At 43.1% G+C, this 21920-nt stretch overlaps 1 pseudogene; it reads left to right on the top strand.

Moving 5' to 3' along the window:
• The first annotated feature begins 5850 nt into the window (after nucleotides 1–5850).
• LOC147416040 (nuclear receptor subfamily 0 group B member 2-like) lies at nucleotides 5851–18649 on the top strand (annotated as a pseudogene).
• Nucleotides 18650–21920: the final 3271 nt, after the last annotated feature.

Raw genomic sequence — 21920 nt, 5'->3', positions numbered from 1 at the left:
AGTTTGGCAACAACCGCTGATTTGCAGAGGAAGGCAAACAATATTGCACCTGGGAAGGGAATCAAGATCAACTGCATTTGCTCTGTGGTTGGGCCCAAAAGCTCCTTGATTTTCTGCTTACCCCTTGGAAACATCAGGAGGGTAATGCTGTAACTAAGGTGCCCTTTTTTTTCCCCCTAAATCAAATATTTTCTTGAAATAGAAATTTCTTTTAACTAGGTGAGAAACTTTTGGCCTGGCACTCTTAATGTTGAAGTGCATTTATTCCTATGGCTTGCAAAGGGCTCTTAGGACTCATCTCTATGGCATCACAAAGGGCTCTTAGGTTGCAAACCAGAGAGCACGGACCACGCTCCCGAGGAGGACGTGGACTGTAGCACGTTTCTGAGTGTTTTGCCACTTGAGGGCACCATAGTATCGCCAATAGTAGTTTTTGCTAACTGCATGGTGGACTGTTTCCTGCATTTTAAAGAAATCTTTTAGAAAAAATCAATTGCTTAATTTATTTAAAACCACCACCGTCTTGTAAGAATGCCTATTTCTAATCTGTTTTATCTTCCACTAGATTATGGGCATTTTGCCCCAGCATGCAAGACTCTCTGTTGCAGTACACATATCAACTGTTTCAGTTACTCCAAAAGGGAGATGAGCTTTGTGGGCGAACAGACTTTAATGGAGAGAAAATAAGGAGTAATTTAGCTCTAAAGTCTTGTGAGATATGACCTTTGCTTGGAGAGCCAGGGAGGTGACAATTCATTTATTTGAGAAGGGCCTGAAACCAAGGCAGCCGCTGTGTCCAGCATCGCGGGTGGACTGGGCATGCAGCTCTCCACACGATCACTCCAGCAGGCAAAGCCTCCTCTGCTGAGATGCTGAACTGCCTCTTCCTTCCCGTCCACCTCCCGTACCTGCTTCCCATCCTTCCTCTCCCTTCACGCATTGCTTTAATCTCAGCCTCCGATGTTTCCAGCCGCGACGGATCTAATGCAGTCATGTGGTTTATTACCCTCTGCAACATCCCCTGCAGGCAGGGGCAAGTCCAGATTTAAGTGCAGCTGCATTTGTTCAGCGAAGACAGTCCCTTCAACAAGAAGAAGCCTTCACAAGGCTGAGCAGGTCCGCCTGGTATCACACAGCTCCCGAGAGCAGCAGAGGCTGAGCAAGCCCCAGGACTCAAGCAGCCTCGAGCTGCCCTGTGTCCGCTCAAAGATGCAGCATCTTGGCTTTGTTGCTCAAAGGCAGGCGATGCTGACGGTGGCTGATGGATGGTTACTTGCTGGTTTTAAGGGGGGTTCTGCACTTTGGCAGAGGGTTGACTGAGGGTCTGACTAAACTGGAAAGGACAAAAGGGTGGTCTGCTCCTGCTAAGAACAATTGCTAACCATGCTGGAGTGCTTCGAAGCACTGCAGAGAGCTGCCTGGGGAACCCTCCTGAGGAGTACTTTGAATTTAAGGTTATTATGACGGAGGAATAAAAAAGGAGGAGGTGTATGCTGCTCTGGCAAGTGCTGTGGGCCTTGGAGTTATGCCCCAAAATTGTTTCTGTTTGTATTTCAGAGGCTGGGCCAGTTCAGGCTTGTCAGCACAAGAACAGGCTCCCAAATGCAGAAAACTTCAGTAGGAGAGATCTGTCCTACAGAGCAAGAAAGAGCATGAATAGATTTAATTTGGGGCTCGGCCTGGGATTCTGAAGGGCCCTGGCTGGCAGGGCACCAGGCGACAAATCAGGAAAAATGGCGTTGAGTCTCAAATCAACTGCTGGGTTTTGTGACAAACTGTGTGGCTGCTCTGAGCCTCATCTTCACTAGCTGCACGCTGCACTTAATTATGCTTAAATTCAATGTCCTAAAATAAGGGTGACATTGTTGTCTAGATTTGCTTTTGTTATTTTATGACCTTATCTTTCTCAGTGACTCATCTCTTCCAGAGCTCCTCTGCAACAGATGAAATTTCACCTGGGTAAAAGGCTTTAAGGAGGCTGGCATTGGTCTAAGGGGTGGGAAAGACAAATGCCTCTTGTCACTAGGGCAGCTGCTTGCTCGCGAAATATTTATCTCTCCGAGATTTTAGCTTTGTTGAATGAGGTTGGTGATCAGCCTGTGAGATTTGGGACCACCAGGCGTTCTGGTGAGCTTATGCTAGCTGGGGGTGAGGCATAGCCCACACTCTCCACAGAGTCTGCAAATCGGACAACAGCTGATTTTTATGAACTGTTGGGAGAAGGAATATCGACAGAAATAATTCCCTGGCTTTCCATGGCAAGAACCCAGACCTCTCCCCCTCAGAGAGCTGTCCCAGTGGGAGAGGTGCATGAGGGTCTCCCACAATCCCAGTCAGCCCGTTGTACCTGGACTCTCTTGCTTCACCCACTCCAAGTCAACGTGTGGTTTGAAAGCCCAGGGATCCACTCCACAAGTCATGCCCATTATCCCCTTCCTCTGTCAGGGCAGCTAATCAACTGATTTTCTGTAAATAAGTCAGAACTATGAACTGTGAACATAAAGTCCAGGAACATTTCTGAGTCACCCTTTTAAAGCAGTTTGTATCAGGAGAAAACAGGTTCCTGTTCACCAGCATCTAAGAGACGACTATTTAACGGGCACCTGCACAGTTTACAAAGGCATTGAGAAATATGCTTTTGTGGAGTGTTTCTATCATCTTCAGAGGCCTGTAGCCTCTCCTTCTGTTGTCTAGGAGCTCTGCACTCTCCCTTTGAGGTCCCGGGTAGCTCAGCTCTGCTTCTCAGACTTCAGATCCCTTCCCCTTCTTGCCCAGTTGCTTCATCCATGCCACAAAGAGTGGTTACCTGCAAATCCCTCTCGCGCCTTGTTTTCTTTCGTGTAAACCCATTAGCTTGGCAGCCTCTAGTACCTTTGCACCTCCTCTTCTCCAGTGCACATTTTTCACGTAAGTTCTTACTATGTTGCAGGTGGTCCTCCAGGCCACCATCTCTGATGCGGAGAGATACAGATTCCATCTGTGTTGCTCCAGAGCGGTCATTGCAAGCCTGTTTTGTATTTCTAGCTCTATCCTGTTTGGTGGCACTGCCCAAAGTAAGCTTTGACCCCCTGTTTTCATTTCACATGGAAATCCTATTCATTCAAACTGACTGAAATATCTACATGCAGTGGAACATAGGGATGAAGGTGTGAAGGACTTTGTCAATAAATTTAGGTAGGAATGTGCAGCTTACCTTTTGTTTTTTCACCCCTATGTCTTTTGTGAAGATAAACTGGGAAATTAATATTAGAATTACATCACTAGACTGAGGTGCAGCAAGAAGGGATCAGTCATAGGTGATGTTAGCCGGGGAAAGCTGCCCCTGGGCTTTTTCTTGGACTGCTCTAAAACACAGCAAAGCATATGCAGAAACCTGATTAAAGAGGCCTGCTTGTTCTTAAGTACGTATATGTGTAAATGATGATTTTATTTTTAAAAAATCCACAACTTTGCAAAGTTGACATTTAAGCAGTGGTTTCACACTATGAAATAAAGACAAAATCAAGGCAAACCTACCTGAGGCTTGGTGTCAAACAGTACTCACCGCATTGTGGCTTTATAATGTAAACATGGTCACGTCAGACCAGAGATTAATGTTTTCCATTAATTTTACTTGTTGCATAAACAGGATGGGATTATGTGTATTTTTGCTTTTGAAACAGCATATTTAGCAAGCACATGCTGCTGTTGGATCCCAACTAAAGGTTAACTACAGTCAGCTGTCATATTGGTCTCTTATCAGTTGTTTTCTATCTGTGAAGTCAACCTGCATATAATTCTGTGTCCCTGGATTTTGCAATTATATCTAGGTAGTTCGGTTTACCTTTAAAATGGTTAGAGTGAAAATAAGTAATAGACTCATGGAGAGCACGGTCAGAACCCAAAAGCCTCTGGGTTCACGCACAGAAGTACCAGGTATGTGGTCATCATCCTGTTCGTAGCTAATCCATCTGCATGTTCAGTGACTCGTTAAGTGTACCTGTATTTGTCAAATAATGGAGTGAGACAAAAGAAGTCTGGTAAGTAAGAGTGATGGAGGAAAGCTTCATAATACTCTATAAACACGGAAGTATTTTTCCATCACTGCTGCTCTTCCTATTTGCGTTACCACAAACAGCACCTGTTACACATGATACACATACACGAGGGTGTATCCCAGCAAGTATCTTAGAAATAATGATATATGGTAATCAGGGTTAATCTGCCTTCCATTTTTACCTTCATATTTAGAAATGTTCTGAGTTTTTTGAGAGAAATGAGCTAGGATGCACCTGTAAGTTGCCAGAGCATGTTTACTTCTTATATTAATTTGTTTTGTGATGACTCCAAAGAAGGTCAAGGTCCAGTTGGTTTACCTGCTCTACAAACATCCAGTGACAAAAAGCACACAAAGCAGAAGGCAGGAAAGAAAGGGCTAGCAGAAACCATCTGATTATAAAGGAAGTTAATGCACATGTTGATGTATCGTCACATGCCATTGTTTCTTTTAGCATTTTTGAATCCTAGTATCAGCTATGTGCAGCTAAGGCACATTCAAACCCAACCACTTGCTATACTGTTTCTTTTGGATATCAGTGCTAGAAATCCTTTATTTGCAGGGAAAAATTATTTTGTAGTTAGAAAAGAAAATTAAAGAGGAAAAAAAATCTTCCTGCATTCCTGTTTTTTATGTTGAGATTAAAACTCTCACAGTAAACTCCTAGCTCAGACAGTGAAGTGTTAATTTCTTAATAAACAATAACAATGAACAATAGTAACTGATAGTAATACTTTTTTTCAATCATTTTCTTTTATTTGCTTGCTTAGTTTTCTTCCCTGCTTGTTCTCTTCTTCTAAACGCCTCTATCTGTTGAGATTTCGGTGTTGGGCTTTAGTATGTACAGAATGCACAAAGACCTCGCTCTCTCACCCTCATCCTTTTCAGCACCAAAGCGGCTGCGTGACCATGTGGCATCTGAATAATTTTCTTGGGTTTACTGTAAATGGCAGAGGTGTAATAAAACAGGAACTGGACCACTTCAGTGCTACTGCACTGGTGAAGTCATTCACTTTGATGTCATCAGTAGTTGTGCACCTACTCTTTTGTCAAAATGTCCTCAGCAGTATTTTTCAGAAGAAAGTTTGATCTTCCAGAGATCTCTTCCTTTCCTGTTGTTATGATAATTTAGTGGAGAAGGATTTTCTATGTTCTATTCACTTTTTCCATTGTCTTGCTGCCTGAAATGACATTTTGGGTCTAAACATGCGGTTTTTGATGCTATATTAACAATCTGCTGATCTTCCATACACACTGAAACACAAATTCAAACAGAAGGTGAGGAAGCCTAGCTAAACCTCTGCTTACTGTTTTTTCAAACCATACAGCTTGCTGTGGACACATGAATTTAGTGTGTGTGTGTAAATTTCTTCCAAAATTAAGACTTTTTAGCTAATCCACATGGCACTTTTAATATATTCTATATTATTTGTTTTAACTTTAAACACTTCTAAAATGACATCTTGTTTTGATATTTAAAATAAAAACAAAATTACTTTTTCCCCCATTTGCTTTGACTTGATTTTTGCTCTAGATTTTGGGGGTTTAAAGGTGACACTTGAAGTCACAATAAACTGAACATTTCATGTTGATAGCTGCTGAAGAGAAAATGTATGTGAAATTAAAATTTTCACAGGTTTGCTTTCTGATGGGTGTTCCACTCTTATATCTGAAAAACAAATCTACTCTCTGCCATAGTTCCTAGTTCATTATTAAAGTAAAGTTAGCATGCACGATAGCAAACAGAGCAAATGTGAATGCTGTCCTTCTGAACGCTGCTTTTGTTACTGAATGGGTCGTAGACCCTGGCGCCCATGTTCAACACAACTGCATGGGGAACAAAATCACTGGTGGATGCACCGGGATGGGAAATGCTGCTGCTGCCTGTGAGTGAGACTGTGCAGATGAGGAAGCTGCAGCAGGATCTTCCCTCCCACCTGCCTTCTGCAGGTCCTGACATGTGTAAAGGTACGTGGGACCTTATTAGTCAGGTTTACATGCAGCAATAATAATTATTAGTGCCACAACTTTTGCTGTGGAACATAATTTCTCATGTCTGGAAAAACGCAGCAAGAGGAGTTACCTGTCTTGTTGAAATACCTGTGCTAGGCACAGTCATCATTTCCATGTCCCACATAACCTGAAATGTTGGAAGGAGCCCTGCCCCAAAGGTCTTGGTAAAAGTCTCACTCGAGCTGGTGAGACCCTCCTGCTGAACCATGTACAAGGTTTTTGCCCATCACTCAGACCAGCTCTGCTGTCCTTTTCCACCAATGAACCAGCTCAAGGTCATTTTCTTCTCTCTACAGATGACTTTTCTCCTACTTTCCAAAGCAGATAAGACACTCTGAGGAGTCTGGTGGGTGCAGAAGTGTGTGCGACCCAGCAGGAGCACAGAGCTCTGAGGCGGTGGCCTCCTACCAGAGGATGGGACCTGTTGGGTCAGCTTAGTACATCTTGTCCCAGCAGCCTCCCCAAACACTAAGCTGGGAACCGGGTTGAGGTACCCTCCAAAATACTGTCACCTCCACATGTGTGGTTGCCATCAACTCTAGGGTCACATGAGATCAAGTAATGAGCTCTGTCATTTGTTCACACTTAAGAGATTGTATAAAACATGATTAGTAGGGTACATGGTGTGGGCAGAGGATAGGAGATGTAATATGAAATGTTTATATCCTGGAATTCGGGCATTTCTCAGCTCAGCTCTACTTTACAATGAGCTGAGAGCTTGTTAAGGGTCTTGGCCAGTTATGGGAATAGCTATGACCTGTCCGAGTGCGGACAAATGCTCCAGCCCTGTCCAAAGGAGATTCACATCTCCACAACAGATGGTATCTAGTACTGCCTTAATGGAAGGAAATGCTAGAGCCTCTCCTGCTTGACCTAATGAACAAGAAGTATATAGGGCAGGAGGAGGGAGGAAAAGGGGAGAGGTTTTGACCACTGTTAGATCTGAGCTAGAAAGAGAACCAGGTCCTGAAGGTGTCAATGCTTCAGTCCATCTGAGTTTGGATGTACCCTCCTCCAACAGGACCACCACAAAGCTCTTACCACCTTGTCACAGGAATCAGGGAGGGTGAAAGGATTGTTGAGCAGTAATCTAATTGCTCTGCAGACACGTGCTTCTCTTGTTCTCGTTTCTTTTTACGTGTTCACACAAGCCTTGCAAGCCTACTGACTCATCTGGATTCTCCAGCACTCAGTTGTTTTCAGCTCAGTCTTGCCTTTCTGAACATGATCAAGTACATGGCTGGACTCTAAGGCATCTGTTCCCTTCAGGGTGGTAATTCTAGGTATCAGACACTCTCTTAAGGACAATGCTCCTCATACATGTGTTTCCCAGAGTAGCTAAAGAAGAAAAAGGTATGTCTCTGCTTAGTTTCAAAGACCATTTTGAGAGGTGACAAAGCAGGCATGTCTGAAGGAAAAATACCTTTTGGTAGCCACTGCAAGCTAGGAGCAGTCACTGGCATATAGCATGATAAAATCACTCCCAAATTGTGTAGGTCCCAAAGGAGAACGTTACACTAAGACCAGTGAACACACTTACAATGTGTTTGAAATCAGTACGTTGCATACATTTTAATTTCCATTGCTGTAACGATATGATGAATTCCTGAAACACTTTAACGGAGTTTCCACTGACCTTAAAATAACAGTATTTTTTAAAAAATGGTTAAGTGTGGACTTTTATGAGACAAAGACAGACTTCTCTTTCAAAAATGATTTTTGCAAATGTGTTTGCTTCTAAAAATCTCAGAGCTGTTTTTCAGAGTGACAGGAATAACATAATGCCAGAGTAAGGAGCAGTTGAAGTCAAAACACTGAAATCTCGATATTGAACAAGCAAAGTATTCATTTACTGCATACAGAAATAGGTCCAGAAGAAGGTCTGAATGTCTTCCAACTACCAGTGAATGGCATGGAAGTGCTTGTGTCTTGTGGTCACCTTTGACTCTATGGGCAACTCACATCATATGAATATTTGCAAGTGACATTTATCCTGTCATAATCTACTCTTATTCAATGTGCTCACATTTATCTTTTCCTCCTTTCCCTCCCTTCGGTTTTCAACCTGTACTATTTAAAAGTTTCAGGACCTGCTCTCTCAGCATTCTGGTTCCTGCTACATGGAGACACTGCAACTATCTTACTCTGTGTTTGAGCACTCAAAATTCATTTTCTAAGACTTAGCTTCCTAATCTCATTTGCTCAAAACCATAATGCTCTTTGGCAAGGTTTTCACAGTCTTTCTTCTTTGCTCCTGCTGGACTCCATGGTTACCAGAAAGCTGACACTTTCCTCAAAGTATCTCGGCAATAGAGCCTCACACATGGAGACAGAAGGATTTCCTTTACAATCTCCAACATGTATATGACTGAACATCTTTTCTTCCTCCCCAGTTTTGTCAGACCAACCTATTCCTAAAGGAATGAAGGCCTAAACGTTGGCTGACTCTTATCGTTATTGCTCTTCAGTGCTGCCAGTTACGTAGATGTTTAATGGCTTGAGTATCATCAGTTGTATGTAATACCAAAGAATCTCTAAAATCTGAAGTAATTCAAGCTCATGCAATTGAAGATGTGCTTAGACTTGGACATATGGCTTTTATAAAGATATTTAAGCTCCAAAAGTGGACCAGGTTTTGTTACTCCTCCCAGTTCCAGCGATCCCCTGATGTCCTAGTCCCTAGATGCAGTGGATCTGGGAACTGTTCTCTCCCTGCCCCTTTGGGAAACAGTAAGAAAATAGTAAGGAAATAGATCTGCAGTAAGATCTTACCATAGCTGTGTCTGAACTTTCCCCAGCCTTACTTCAAATCAGATGGGAAAGCAGCTGCAAGAGAATGGAGCAGGTATCTCCTTGGCAGGGGTGTGGTAGAAGAAAGTCACAGCAATCAAAATGGGGAAATGGTCAAAGACAGAAGAAATGGGGCTCACTGTGGTGAGGAAATATCTGATGAAGAATCTCTCTGGGGTTGAGTGAACACTTGGAGATTTGTACATACAAGGTCCATGAGTCATAATCAATAACTGATTATGAAGAATCATACCCAAATGATTTATATGTTTCTATCAGTTTTTAAGTAGTCTGAGCTCAGAAAATCCACATTTTGAGATAGAATTGCTTTCTCTCCCCCCCCCCCCCCAACTGAATAGATAAATATGTAATTTAAGACTTATTGATAGTGAAGTTATCCTATGGCAAAATGCGAGGGAAGTTTGGGCATGTTAATTTTGTCCCAGGGAAAACTCAATGTGTCAGTCCTATACCCCCGGCAGAAGTTAGTCATCCCTCATATATTTCAAAATAAAATGGAAGTGTTCAGGATTTCATTTTTTGGACCACAGATTACTTGTTAAGTCCTTGTTTATTTCATCATAAACAAAATGTGTAAAGACGAGTCTGAAGATATACACCACGTATCTAATCCACCATCTAACCTTCACTTGCTAATCTTTGGTATTTATAGAGTGCTAATCACTAGATTAGGCATTTATCTTCAATGATATAAGACAGACTTAAGTTTAATATGATAGTGGGCTCCATACTGTGTTAAAATGTTTATCATCTCAGTCACTCTTCTCAGCAGGGGAGGGGGCTGAAGGGAGGAGTCACCTTTTCAATGCCAATGTGGAGATGGCATTGCTAGCCAGGAGCATTTTCTAACTTTGCTTTTTCAAAACCTTGTCCATTTTCTACCTTGCTTTCCAGCATTTTCCACTTGCTGAGCAATAATAATTGGCATATCTATATTTAAAATGACAGATGGTGCCTGTCCCAGTGCTGATAAGGGTGACTGTACAAACACCATCTCCTTGGTGGGGGAGCCATAGAAAAATGGCACAATCTGGTATGAGGTCATTTCTGGTTTATTTTATAATCTCTACACCCCACCCCCCAAAGGTGTGCCCTTATAAAAATTTGCCAATTCACCCTTATAAAAATTCAGCAATTTTTCCAGTATGAAGAAAGCAAACGATTGACGTTGGGCAGCTCAAAACCTCCTCAAGTCTCCAGATTCATGCCCCTTTTCATACACTGTTTAAAACAAACCCTTGCCTTTAACCAAAGGAGAAATGGCCCAGTAGCAGTATGCCTGCTATGGCACGCACAGCTCTGCTGCAACTGCAAAGTGATGACTGCTTGGGTTTTTAGCTGAAGAAGGCTCTGACCCCATGCTACCAAGAGGCCAGATAAAGCTGTTCAAAAATCATGGGAAGAGTTTACTTGTCCACCTGGAGTTTTTTTTGTTAAACAACCATGAAAGCCCTTTTGGGTTTATTTATGTATTTGCATACATGGAAATCCATTGCTGCTATAGATTTATAAGAAGCTGAGGAGTTAAGAAATATGTTCCTGTGTCACCCCATCTTCTGACTGAGGACCATCACTGAGCTGCTTATTTACTTTCTGTACTAATTTTTCAGTCTTAGATTCAGTTATAGCTCCAGATGGCACGTGTTTGCATTCACATTTCCAACAGCTGAAGTACGGTCAGGCAGCATGAAGTCTAACAAAATGTCCTCGGTCTAAAATGAAGACAAACACTCTTCCTTCTTCAGCCAGTGACCAGCACATGCCAAAAAGTCACTTTAAATGCTACTCCAGTGTGTTTGGAAACAACAGCAGAACATGAGTTAAATGTAGAAGCCCAGGGTAGGTTTTTAGGAAGGGGGCTTCTCACAGCTCCTACTTCACATCAAGATGTGGTGCAGCAGTTCAGAGACATTTGCCTTTTCTCTAACTTGGTCACCAGAGGCAAGTTTAAAACAGGCCTAGTTTCAGTGACAGACAATATTTCACTGCAGGTCCTCCTGGGGCAGCTGCCTCTCTATTCACTTGCTACCTCTATTCAAATGGCTGTCATCAAAAAGATGCTGATTTTATCGGACCTAATCAAGCAAAATATTTTAAGTACATGATGAACTTCAATCACTTGAGAAGTTCACCAACTGAGCTTCAAGATAAGCTAAACATGTTTAAATTAACTGGATTTATAATTTGCGTACCCTTGCTTCAGATACAAGGGCCAAACCCTAGTTTGCCATGGCATTACTGCTGGAGCATAAGCTAAAGACACTGCTTCAGAGCTAGTTTCAAAGCTGAGCAGGCTTTAACTTGGGGATGATACTTCCCACTATCTGCCTAGCCAAAGTAGGCAGTCTGAAGAGTAGCTCCTGCTTCCTCTAGTTGAGCAATGAATACCTTTATTGCTCAAGAAAGACGGTGTGCACCATGGGACAAGGAGGAGATGGAACTCTTCTAGAAAGATACTGGATTTGTTACTGTATTCTTTTGTCATCATTAAGGCTGCTAGTGAAGTCAGGTGTCCTCCAAAAGTTCCGGTGACATGAGATTCACCTAACTCCTCCCAGAAAACATAATGTATAACACTCCTAGAGAAAATCCTGTTCTGAAGTCATATAGATGTTTATAGGCCAATTAAATGTTTGTACTGGAGCTCAGAGAGATAAGAGATCACTGAATCAAGGAATACGTGCATGTATCAGACTGGTGTGACAGGATGACCTCAAAACGGCTGCCGGCAGCTTCCTAGAAAGGTGTTTCCTTCTTGTAGCCCATATGAAATAATAGTGGAAGATTCTTCTCCAGAAATGCATCTGCCTCCAGTCTCACCTTTTAGGAAAGTAAGAGAGCTTGCATCACTACTTAGTAGTAATTTAGTTACTATATACATTGTGCACCAATACACGAACAGTCCAACATATAGGTACTTGTATATATGGACTGTATATATGTACTGTAAGGACAACGTAGTTAAATTATGATAGGCTTTCAAACAGCTCACAGCATTGAGTGAACTATTCTAAAGAGCAGTGCCTTCAAAGTTTCAGAACATGAATGTTTGTTGATGATACAAAACTATTCGGAGGAAGATTAGGGCTGTCAGAAGAATTGCAGAAGGGCTTTATCAAAATCATCAACTAGGTATCAAATGATAATTTTATATATATACATATATATATATATATATATATATATATATGGCAAAAGATATAGATAAGAGAAAACATTCCTGACTCCACCCTTGACTAAGTTGAGAGCCTCTGAAGTGAAGACTATCACTCAGGAGTAAAACTTTGGGGCTGTGACTTCTGGGAAAGACAACACAGAGAACTTAATTCTGTCCCTCTATAAATCCACACTCTCCTAAGTCCTAGATACCGTGTCCTGTTTTGATACTTTCCCCACTTCCCCTTAAAGAATATCTTACAAAAGATATAGGGCTAAGAAAGGTTCAGAGAAGGGTAACGAGATGATCAAAGACATGGTACCACTCCAAAAAAAGAACAGTTTTGGAAGATACATGTCTTTTGTTTGGACAAAGGATGACTGTGGGAGTCTTACTGAGATTTATAAAATAAAGCAAGCTATAGAAAGGGTGAACAGGGATTGGCTGTTTTCCTTTTTTTTTTCCCCAGTACCTGAGCAAGAAGGCACCAAATACAGCATCCTTGATGCCTTTCTTGAAACTGATCAAACCTTTCCTCTCAGCCTTTGTCTTTTTAGATTTTTAAAGGCACACAGGGACTGCCTCAGGGCCAGCACCCCAAAGGCCTTCCTCCAAAAGATGCTGGGTGGAGGTGTGGCACGCTGGGCTGCACATGGGGGGCCCTGTCACCCCCACATCACAGTGCCATCACTGGCAACACATCAGTCACAATGCCCCGGGTCAGGATACAAGGGAGCACCGTCCCATGTTCCGCCACCAGATGTGGCCTGGGGACAGCCCCAAGACATCCCAGAGGAAGTCCTTGAGGGGCCGGTGGAATCACTTGGCAGGGGCTGAGGAAGCAAGAGTGGAGGCTGGATGAGGCTGCTGGAGGTTTTCCACCGCAAGGCCAACTCCCGGCAGGGCCATGTTCAAAGCCCATCTGATGGATGGAAATCCTGCTTCAGCCTTCGCGGAATAGATGCAAGTGTCTCAGGAGATGACACGAACCACCAAGCCATGGAGGTGCCAGAGGGTATCAGGCCTTTTCAGCTGGCTAGCAGTGTCAAGACCAAGGGAATGACTTCTTGAGGAGCAGTGCAGAGCTGGCCGCCCTCATCTCCCATGGAGCCATAAGGGGCAGCAGCCATAAGAAATGGGATGCAGAGATGTTGCAAGGGGTCCCAGTGCTTTGGAGCACTTACTGGTGTCGTGCCAGGTGCAGGAAGGATTCTTGCCCCTGAGGTCGATCGGGCTGGGGGCATTTGGCCACTCTCAGAAGCCCCCGAGATGGCTCCAGGTTGAGTGAGAATAGGCTTGGGCACCTCCTGGGAGTCATGACCAGATTGGGACCAGGAGGCAGGTCTTGCTCATATGCTCAGGGAACAGATGATCTCTGTGGTCAGGAAGGAATTTTCCCCTGGGGCACATTGGCACTGGTACCCGTGGTTTTTTGCTTTCTTTTCCAGCATTGAGCATGACCACTTGTCAGGGCTCCTCTGCTCCATTTGGGCTAGGTTACTGCCTGCTGCTCACGCACCACAAAGATGGCCTCTCATGCCCTGCAGCTGAGGGGAGGAAGGCTTTCTTCCCCCATGGTGGACTAGCAAGTGTCTCTGGGATTTTTTGCCTTCCCTCTGCAGCACTGAGCACAGCCCCTTGCCAAGGCTCCATTGGGCCATTCTGGCTAGGTGCCTGCTGCTTGTGCTCCACCAAGGTGGCCCTTGTGCCCTGCAGCCAGAGGGGAGAAAGCTTTCTAGACTCCCAGGGTGGGCCTCCGGTGTGGCTCCTGGGGTTGCTTCTTTTCCTCTGTAGTATTGAGCACAGCCCCTTGTCAGGCTCCTCTGGGCCCTTTTGTCTAAGTTTTGGGCTGCTGCTCTTGCACCTCCAAGGTGCCACATGTGCCCCAGCTCTCTTAGGCTCTCTTGCCCATTGTAAGCTTGGAGCAGGAGCAAGCTCTCCTCTTCCCTTGGCTCCATTTCCCCAGGGGTTCTTGCTTGTGCAAAACAGCCTGTGCTTGAAAAAGATAGAAGCCATGTGTAGAAGAACTTCTGAAGTGCTCTTGAAGACTAACTTTTATTAGAAATTGCCTTCTTTTTATCATGTGACTTAGGAGGATCAGCTTGTCCTCATACAGCAGAACAGAGCACCCCAGGCATAGCACAAGAAGGGGTGGATTCTGACCTGAGAGAGATTTCAGCCCCTCGTTTATTCAAAGAAGTCCTCCTCAATCAGTCTTTGACAGCTAGTAATGAACTGGGCATCTCGTCACTGGGAGCATCTTTAGCAGAAGTTCAGAAGATGTAAAATATATTGTGGAAATTCTGGATACTGGATATACGCCTATCTTAGAGGAATTTTGCTTTTTAATTATGGTAAGTCCTCCTGGAAATTACACAGATGATTTTGTGCCTAGAAGGACATTTGGCATTTTCATTTGCGTATAGACAAATGTTTAGTTTTACTGTTTTTCTATGAATATAGCTGTTAGCAAAAACCTATATTCCACAATTTAATGATTTTCTGCCTGAAGTAATTTATTTAGGTTCTTTGGATGTGTGCAGTAGGTCACCCACTTTAAGACAAAACAGCTTCTATTAGGCAAATATTAAGCCATAAAGAATTAACTGTGTCACTTCAAACTGACTTCCAGTTCAAAGGCACTACAGTAATCTCACCAGTAGTACAGCAAATGAGAGATGGTGCATGGGTGCGTGATAAGAGTATTAAAAGCATTTTAACAAAGACTTCCTCTGCAGTAAGAACACTGGAGAAGATAAAATAACCTCTATCATCTGATTTTCATCAATGAAGCAAAAGGATACCACGTTGAGGTTACACAGCTTTTATTTTTTTTATTTATCCTATAGTATCTCTAGATTCAAAGCCTGGGACAGCAGTCACGGAGCAAACTCAGACTACTGGTGGCATCTCATCACTTCTGGTGCCAAGTTCAGCCTCTTTAGGAAGGAAGGTTGCCTAGGTCAGCACCATGGAGTGTGTGAGTCATTAAAAGCTGAGCTCTAAGTCCACTAAAGTAAATGGAAAGACTTATTGACTGCAGTCTGCTCTGGTTCAGATTCCCAGCTCCTTCCACAGCAATCACTGCTGTTGGCTGCACTGTCAGCAGTGTGCTATACTTGGGACTGCACCAAAAGTATACTTGAATGCTTCAGTTATCCCATGGTATTTCTTGTGGTGGGTGGTTTATAGGCTGCTCAAAGGCTCTAGTGTCTTTGTATTTGTTTCCAGTAAGATTCAAATTCTGTTTCTTGAGATGTAATGTCATCCAGACATTTCGTATTGTCTTGCGTGTCTACGCCGCAGCACCAAACCAGTGGAGTTCGTTTCACTGCAAGTTATTTTCTCAGTTTTCCACAATCAAACCAGGCTGAAAGAAACCACTGGTTATATCCAGGGTGATGATAAGAGAAGAAATCCCTCATCTGCAGTGGCTTACACAGTTTAACTAGCAGGCATTTTTATTATCTCTGTGGATAAAATGCGATTTTCACTTAAGGAGAAAGCAGCTGAAGCAGTGTTGTGTTCTGGATTTGTGCCTTCTAATGCTTTCCTGGGGTGTCATATGAGAGGCCCAGCAGCCTTTCATGCTGTCTGCAGACGCCGTGCAGAGTTTCAAGGGGACTGCCTAGTTCTCAGGTGGGATGACCCTATTCTCTGGAGGTGCCATTCTCCACAGGCTGCAGAAGGTGGCTGGGAGGACTTCAGTTAAACCCAGATTAACTCCAGCTGAAACGAAGAGTCAGTCTAACTCTGGGCTGAAATAGATACTCAGGGCTTACACACAGCCCAACCCACCCTTTCTCTACCTGTTTTGCTGCAAACAAATCTGTACAGCTGTCATTTCACAATTATTATTTTTAATAGTAACACTTTCCACCAATCTCAGAAGATGCTTTCTCCGTACATGAAGCACATTTTCAGCTGCCCTCTTAGTTTTGGCTTGATGTTGGGCCAAATCTTAATATTTTGCAGGCCTCAGTTCTAAGACAATTTCAGGCAGCCACAAGCAGTGACAACACTAAACCCACTCCTGGATGATGGAGTACCTCATGTGGGCTCCCACCCTGAATGTTTTATTCCTGGTAGGACCACCAAAACTGGCTGTGGGGAAAGGACCAGGCATGGAGCAGTCCAGAGCTGGGTTATCAGTTGGAGTTCAACAAGGCGCCCAGAAATGCAGCTGTAGCAGCACAGCTAGGCCAGTGCTTGGGCAAGAAGCATGACAAAGAAGTATGGCAGAGCTTTGCTTGTGCCCTAAGTGATCTCTTATGGCACAGAGGTTGTGCTTACTATCACAAAAAAATCCGTTTGGGGACAGGGTGGCAGGCAGCACGGAGTGTAGGTCCTCCCACTAAGGCACAATCTGCGCAGTACTTCTGTGCGGGAGGCTCTGGCTGCGTTACTGGTTGATCACGTCTGGGCCAGCAAGAACCTGCAAAGAAGAAAAGGTGCGCCCAGCCCCTGAAGGGAAATAGGCAGCCTTGCATCAACTGAACCCAGACTGTCCAGAACATATTGCCACCCCTGTTCTTTGCAGGTGTGCTTTGTCTAGGTGGCTTTGGAGAGGTCAAAGTGTGTATGGGTGAAGAGTCCAGCTGCAAGGCCTTCTCTAGGACCCAAGCAATAAGGCAAAGGAGGGGGCAGGTAGGACTGTCCCACCACACATGAACAGCACAGAGATGAAACCGTTCTTGCGATGAGAATCATAAAAACCAGTGCTGTTATTGTATCAGCGCCACGTATATTTTTATGGAGTTTTATATATATATATATAAACCTCCATCAAGGCTGTGACAGGATTTCTGTTAAAAAAATTGCTCTTAAGAGGTTTACAGTTCAGCTGGAAACATATGTTTGACTGAACATTATTACAACAGATCTCAGAACAAGGAGTTTCTCGTTATTTCTAAATTAAAACCAGTGTTTGATTACATCTAAAAGAAGGCCAAATGGGGAAATTAAGCAAATTTGAAGGGATATAAGCAATTGCAATTTCATCCTGAATTTACAAAATCCTGACAACTTCCTTTCCATGAAAAATCTAACACTTGGAACCATCCTCACAGCTTGCAGCTGGTGGTAATCCTGGGGGAGAAGACGACTTTTCCAAACCCTTCATTTCTGGCTAGCCTGGTTGCAGGCTTTGCTGAGGCTCCTTCTCTGGCAGTTATGTCTAGGGAGAAGAGAGCTGCTGAAGACTGACAAAGGGCGGTCAGCCACACACTTAAAAACATCCAACCAGGTTGATTTTGCCCTAGTACAGGGCACTAGGCAAGAAGGCAGAACATCCCATACTTAAATGAATGCACTCCCTGGTCTAAGCTATTCAGATCCCATCCCAGAGAGGTATGGAGTCAGTCACTGGAGGCTAAACGGGCCTGGAGTGTGTGCTGGGAAATAGGTTGAAATAAGATGTAGGAGGCGTGAGATGCAGAAGTAAAAACTTGGGGATTCATGCTACGCCTGTCCAGGCTGCAGCAATTCTAGGAAAGAAAAGACGGTGTTATCCTCAGGCAGTGAAGACAGGAGGAAACAGGTTGCTGAGAGCTACACAACAAGGCAATCCCACCAGGGGTAAAGGATAAACATAACTTGTCCTTTGAACTGGGCCCCAGCACCCACAAAGATCCTCAGAGAGCCAGCAGGTTTGAAGTTACGTTCTACGTGATTGAGGCTCAGGACCACGACTCCATAGGGCAGAGACCTCTCCTTCTTCAGAAATGGCTGAGGAAAAGGAGTACAAAACCAGGAAATACAATTATCTAACCTACTCCTGTGGGTCAGGATACATCTCACAGAGAACCTTACGCTCTTTTTAGACTGTAAATGAAGATATCTAGATAGCACGGTGAACCATAGTGCCCCAGCTTAGTCTAGCAAGTGGAGGCAACAATATGAGGTAGATGGGGCTGGGCAGACTGGAAACCTATGTCTTCAGACTGCCAGCCTGCTTGCTGCTCCAAACCACAGCCTCCATCATCCTGACGTTACCTACCTATTTTAAATTAGAGCTGGAATGTTTCCACCTACTCAGACTATGGTCTCAGCATCTTTTAGCGGGTAGACAACACTATAAAGCTTCTTCTCCATCTGTACTGAGTCAGTTACCTCCTGTTACCATGCCAAAGCTGGATTTCATGTAGCAGGCTAGATTCCAATGTGCTTACAATGCTGCTCAATGTTCCTTCAAATCATTGAACTATGCGTATCTTCTTTTCCCAAAAAGTATGTTTAGAAATTTTTTACTGTTTTCTGGAGAAAGTAGTATTACAAGTTAAAAAGCCAGACACCCATCATCATGAAAGGCACACAATGAAAGTATTTACTCAAGATTTATTATTTTACTTTTTGTTTTGACAGGATGCCATGTCCTAAAATGTCTCCCCTATGTACAAACACTGCAACAGGAAGCTCAGTAATCCTTGATGGAGTTTATCTCAATGATGTTCCATAGAGACCTAGGCAGGTTTGCTTGGATTCTTCAGCTAATTGCCTCTCTTTGGGACATAGATGCAGATGCTATTGAAGAGCTTTTCTTTAGGTCCATCCCAGGAGAGGCCACCCAAAATGTATTACTTCTAAAAAACCCATATATCAAGCCAGACTGGCTCTCAAATACCTATTTTTGAAGAGATGAGAGGATTTTATGAGCTAACACACTTCAAACAAATCATTGATACATCTTTGTAAGCCATGTAATTTTCTTTTGTGTATGATGAATTAATTTCATTTTAGAATTAAAAGCAAAGAAATCTAAGCATTTCATGATTCTGTCTGCTTTCAAAAACCTGTAGTCTAATGTATTTAGACTGTCTAGGAGCACCAGCATACTTTCCAGTATGTGGAACGAGCTTTCCAGTGCTACTTTTAACTGTATTATTTCTAGTGAACATTTTTATAGCAGTTTAAAACTATAATACATGCTTTTGGCTTTCCAGAAGTTTTTGCTTTCAGGAAAAGGGGCAGTGGTAAATTTTATTCAGCGCATCACCAATTGAAGATGAATAGATACATAAAAGGCTGATCAATGGTAAAATCACTATAAATCCTTCCTTTTTCTGGGATGTCATTCTCTGATGCCAACCCCTTTTCTGTTTCACTGAGAACTCTAGTGCTTGGCTGTAATTGCTTGATGGAGCTCCCCCTTACTAACTGCTTTCATATAGGTTCTTTTTCTAAGTCTTGCAGTAAACTGTGGGCATTAAATCCCTCTCCCATTATTCACAAAATCCTTTCCTGTCTAAGAAACTCAAAAATATGATTAAAAAATCTGTTGACTAGACAAAAGCCATTTTTCAGGATTGTTTCCAGGACGGCAATAACAAAGGCTGAAAGCTACTGTGTTACGCCATACACAGCAAAACTAATGTAGTTTAGTTTCCTATTCCTAACATTTAAGACCTTTCCCCTTTAGCTCTCCCCGCACCCTTTTATAATTACCGTCACTTCCCTCCAAACAGATGGCAGATGTTCCTTGGACAGCAGAAATGCTGAAATATGGTTTCCTACAGATGTGTACAATCTGTTCTTCCATCTCTCGCTGCAAGAGTTCCACATCTCCACCTCCAAGTGAGCTATGGTATGCCCCACAACATCTCGCTGTCTCCTATCTGGCTGAAGAAGAGGCAATACGTGTTGGGGTTGGTGCCAAGCTATGTGTGTTCTGACTGATCATCCATCAGGATAAAAAAACAACATTGAGCTTATACTTTGGCTGCAGTAAGGGAAGCTATTTGTATCTCTTTCCTGCCCCATTCCTCTCCCAATGGTTTCCATGAAACTTAGAGGAATTAATTTCTGAGTTTTTTCAGTAGAGAGTCCAATCTAGTTTTGTTTGGCAAGGCGGCTCAAATTCACCAAACGGGGACTGAGAGGCAGGTAGACAAAGAGTATGATAGATTAATCCACGCTTCCTTGGAAAGTCAAGCTAAAATCGTAAGAGAAACAACTCATATATACATGCACAGATCAACACATACTCACATACAAGAGATGGATGTTCAAAGGACTTTAAAAGAAAGTTACTCAAGGAAAAAGGAAGTTTAAATAATAAGAAGAGTTTACTACCTACCAGTTTTTGACTAAATACCACAGATTTTTTCCCCACTTTGGTAACTGAGGAATAAATTGTAAAAATAAGGGGAAAAAAGCAAACCACAAACAAGACAAACCAACTAAGCCCATGGGTACTAGTGATCATGGAAGTAACAACATCTACTGTAAATACAACTTGCCTTCCTCTGTTACAAGCTAACCAAACCTTTCAGAAATTAAACTTTTTGCACTGGTGTTTTCCATGGAAAGCCTTCAGGCTAGCCGTTTTCAGCAGGTTTTTGTTAAAATTGTTCAACAGTACTGCCACAGATAAAGTGATGCGTGGCAACATGATATTCCATGGTTAGTTGTTTGTCTTAGTGAATGAAAACATTAGTTCCAGAGATTTGCTTTTTGTCTGTTCTTTTTAAGATTTACCCAAGCAGCATATATCCAAAAATAACATTTGTACATTTAGTATCAGCAATACTATATGGTAGAAGACACACAAGTTTCTCTCACTCAAACACCTCCCAAGTCCTAACAGCTTCCACTTTCCGGCTACTGAAAATGCTCCACTTGCACAGGCAGCAGTGCAGCGCAGGCCAGGGCTGCTGGCCTTGCACATACAGCAGCTTCTGCAATGAGAAGAGGAAGAGGATCCCTGCTCTGATCTCAGTGCTCCCGCTGCTGGTGTGAAGAGAGCAGAGAGGGGAAGAATCACCCTCAGCTCAGTGGGAACAGTGAGGAATTTTGCAGTGGTAAAAAGTAGAGAAAACATGTAAAACGAGAAATAGTCATGGGTGGTTAGAGGCAGCAGCAAAAAGGGAGATAAAAAAAAGCAGGAGAGGGGGAAAGAAGCAGCTTATTAATGGAGCTAATTTCTGTGTAGTGTCCAGCTCTACCTTTATAAACCAAAGGCCTGCACAGTGACCCACCAACAACCAGAACCCAGGGCAGGGTTTACAATTCAGGCTAGTGAGAGCACATCAGACAGTTTCTGCTCACAGCTTTACTTATCAAAATCTGCTTCAAGGTCTTTGACTTCTTCTTCAAGGTATACAGTGGCTTCAATTCAACTTTCTTTGAATTGGAAGGCACAATGCCAGTAAGTTCCCATGGCTTGGCTTACCTGGAAGACAATGCTATATTTGCTGACTGCTCTTTTAGCCTGATGGGTGTCTATGTAACCAGCTGTCTGAAAAGAATGCCTAGCATTCCACAGTGAAGATCACGGTCAACATCTTGGGTTTCCAAGATGAAGGCAAATACTAAGCTTCAAAGAGAACTCCCACAAGATCTGATACTCATGGACTTCACCTCATTGTGCTCTGAATACAAGACTCAGTCCTTCAGCAAGTCTTTAACAAAACACATCTTCTTTTGAACATATGCAATTAAAAAAATCAACAACCTTAAGCTAAAACGCTGTGTAACCAAACATTCCCCGTCTCACAGATCTGATCACAGAGAGCGCATGAATGTTAATAATAATTTGCTTGATATCCTCTTCAAAGGAGCTGAGGTACTATTGTCTTGCTGAGGACAAAGTAAGAATCTGTATCTAATGTAATTAAGCTGCATATGAAGGCGGAAACTGTGAAGGTACAAGACACAGGCAGGAACAGGAGAGTGAGGGATCATGGGCAGCATTTAGAAGCAAAAGCAGGAGCTCTCTCTGGAAGGAGGAAAGTCACAGCACAAGTCAGCCTTTAGAATTCAAGGCCAATAATGCATTGGAATGGAGAAGCAAAGACAGAAATGAACAGAAGGCAAGAGGAAGGTAAGGGAAATTTCCTCATCCCACCCTGCCCACCACCAAAAAAAAAAGAAGGAAAAAGATAGAAAAAAACGAGGAGAAAAAGG

Source organism: Leptosomus discolor, chromosome 2 (assembly GCF_034619465.1).
Source record: "Leptosomus discolor isolate bLepDis1 chromosome 2, bLepDis1.hap2, whole genome shotgun sequence".
NCBI lineage: Eukaryota > Metazoa > Chordata > Aves > Leptosomiformes > Leptosomidae > Leptosomus > Leptosomus discolor.
The sequence above is the reverse complement of the archived record's forward strand: the minus strand, read 5'-3'. Positions and strand labels throughout refer to the sequence as shown.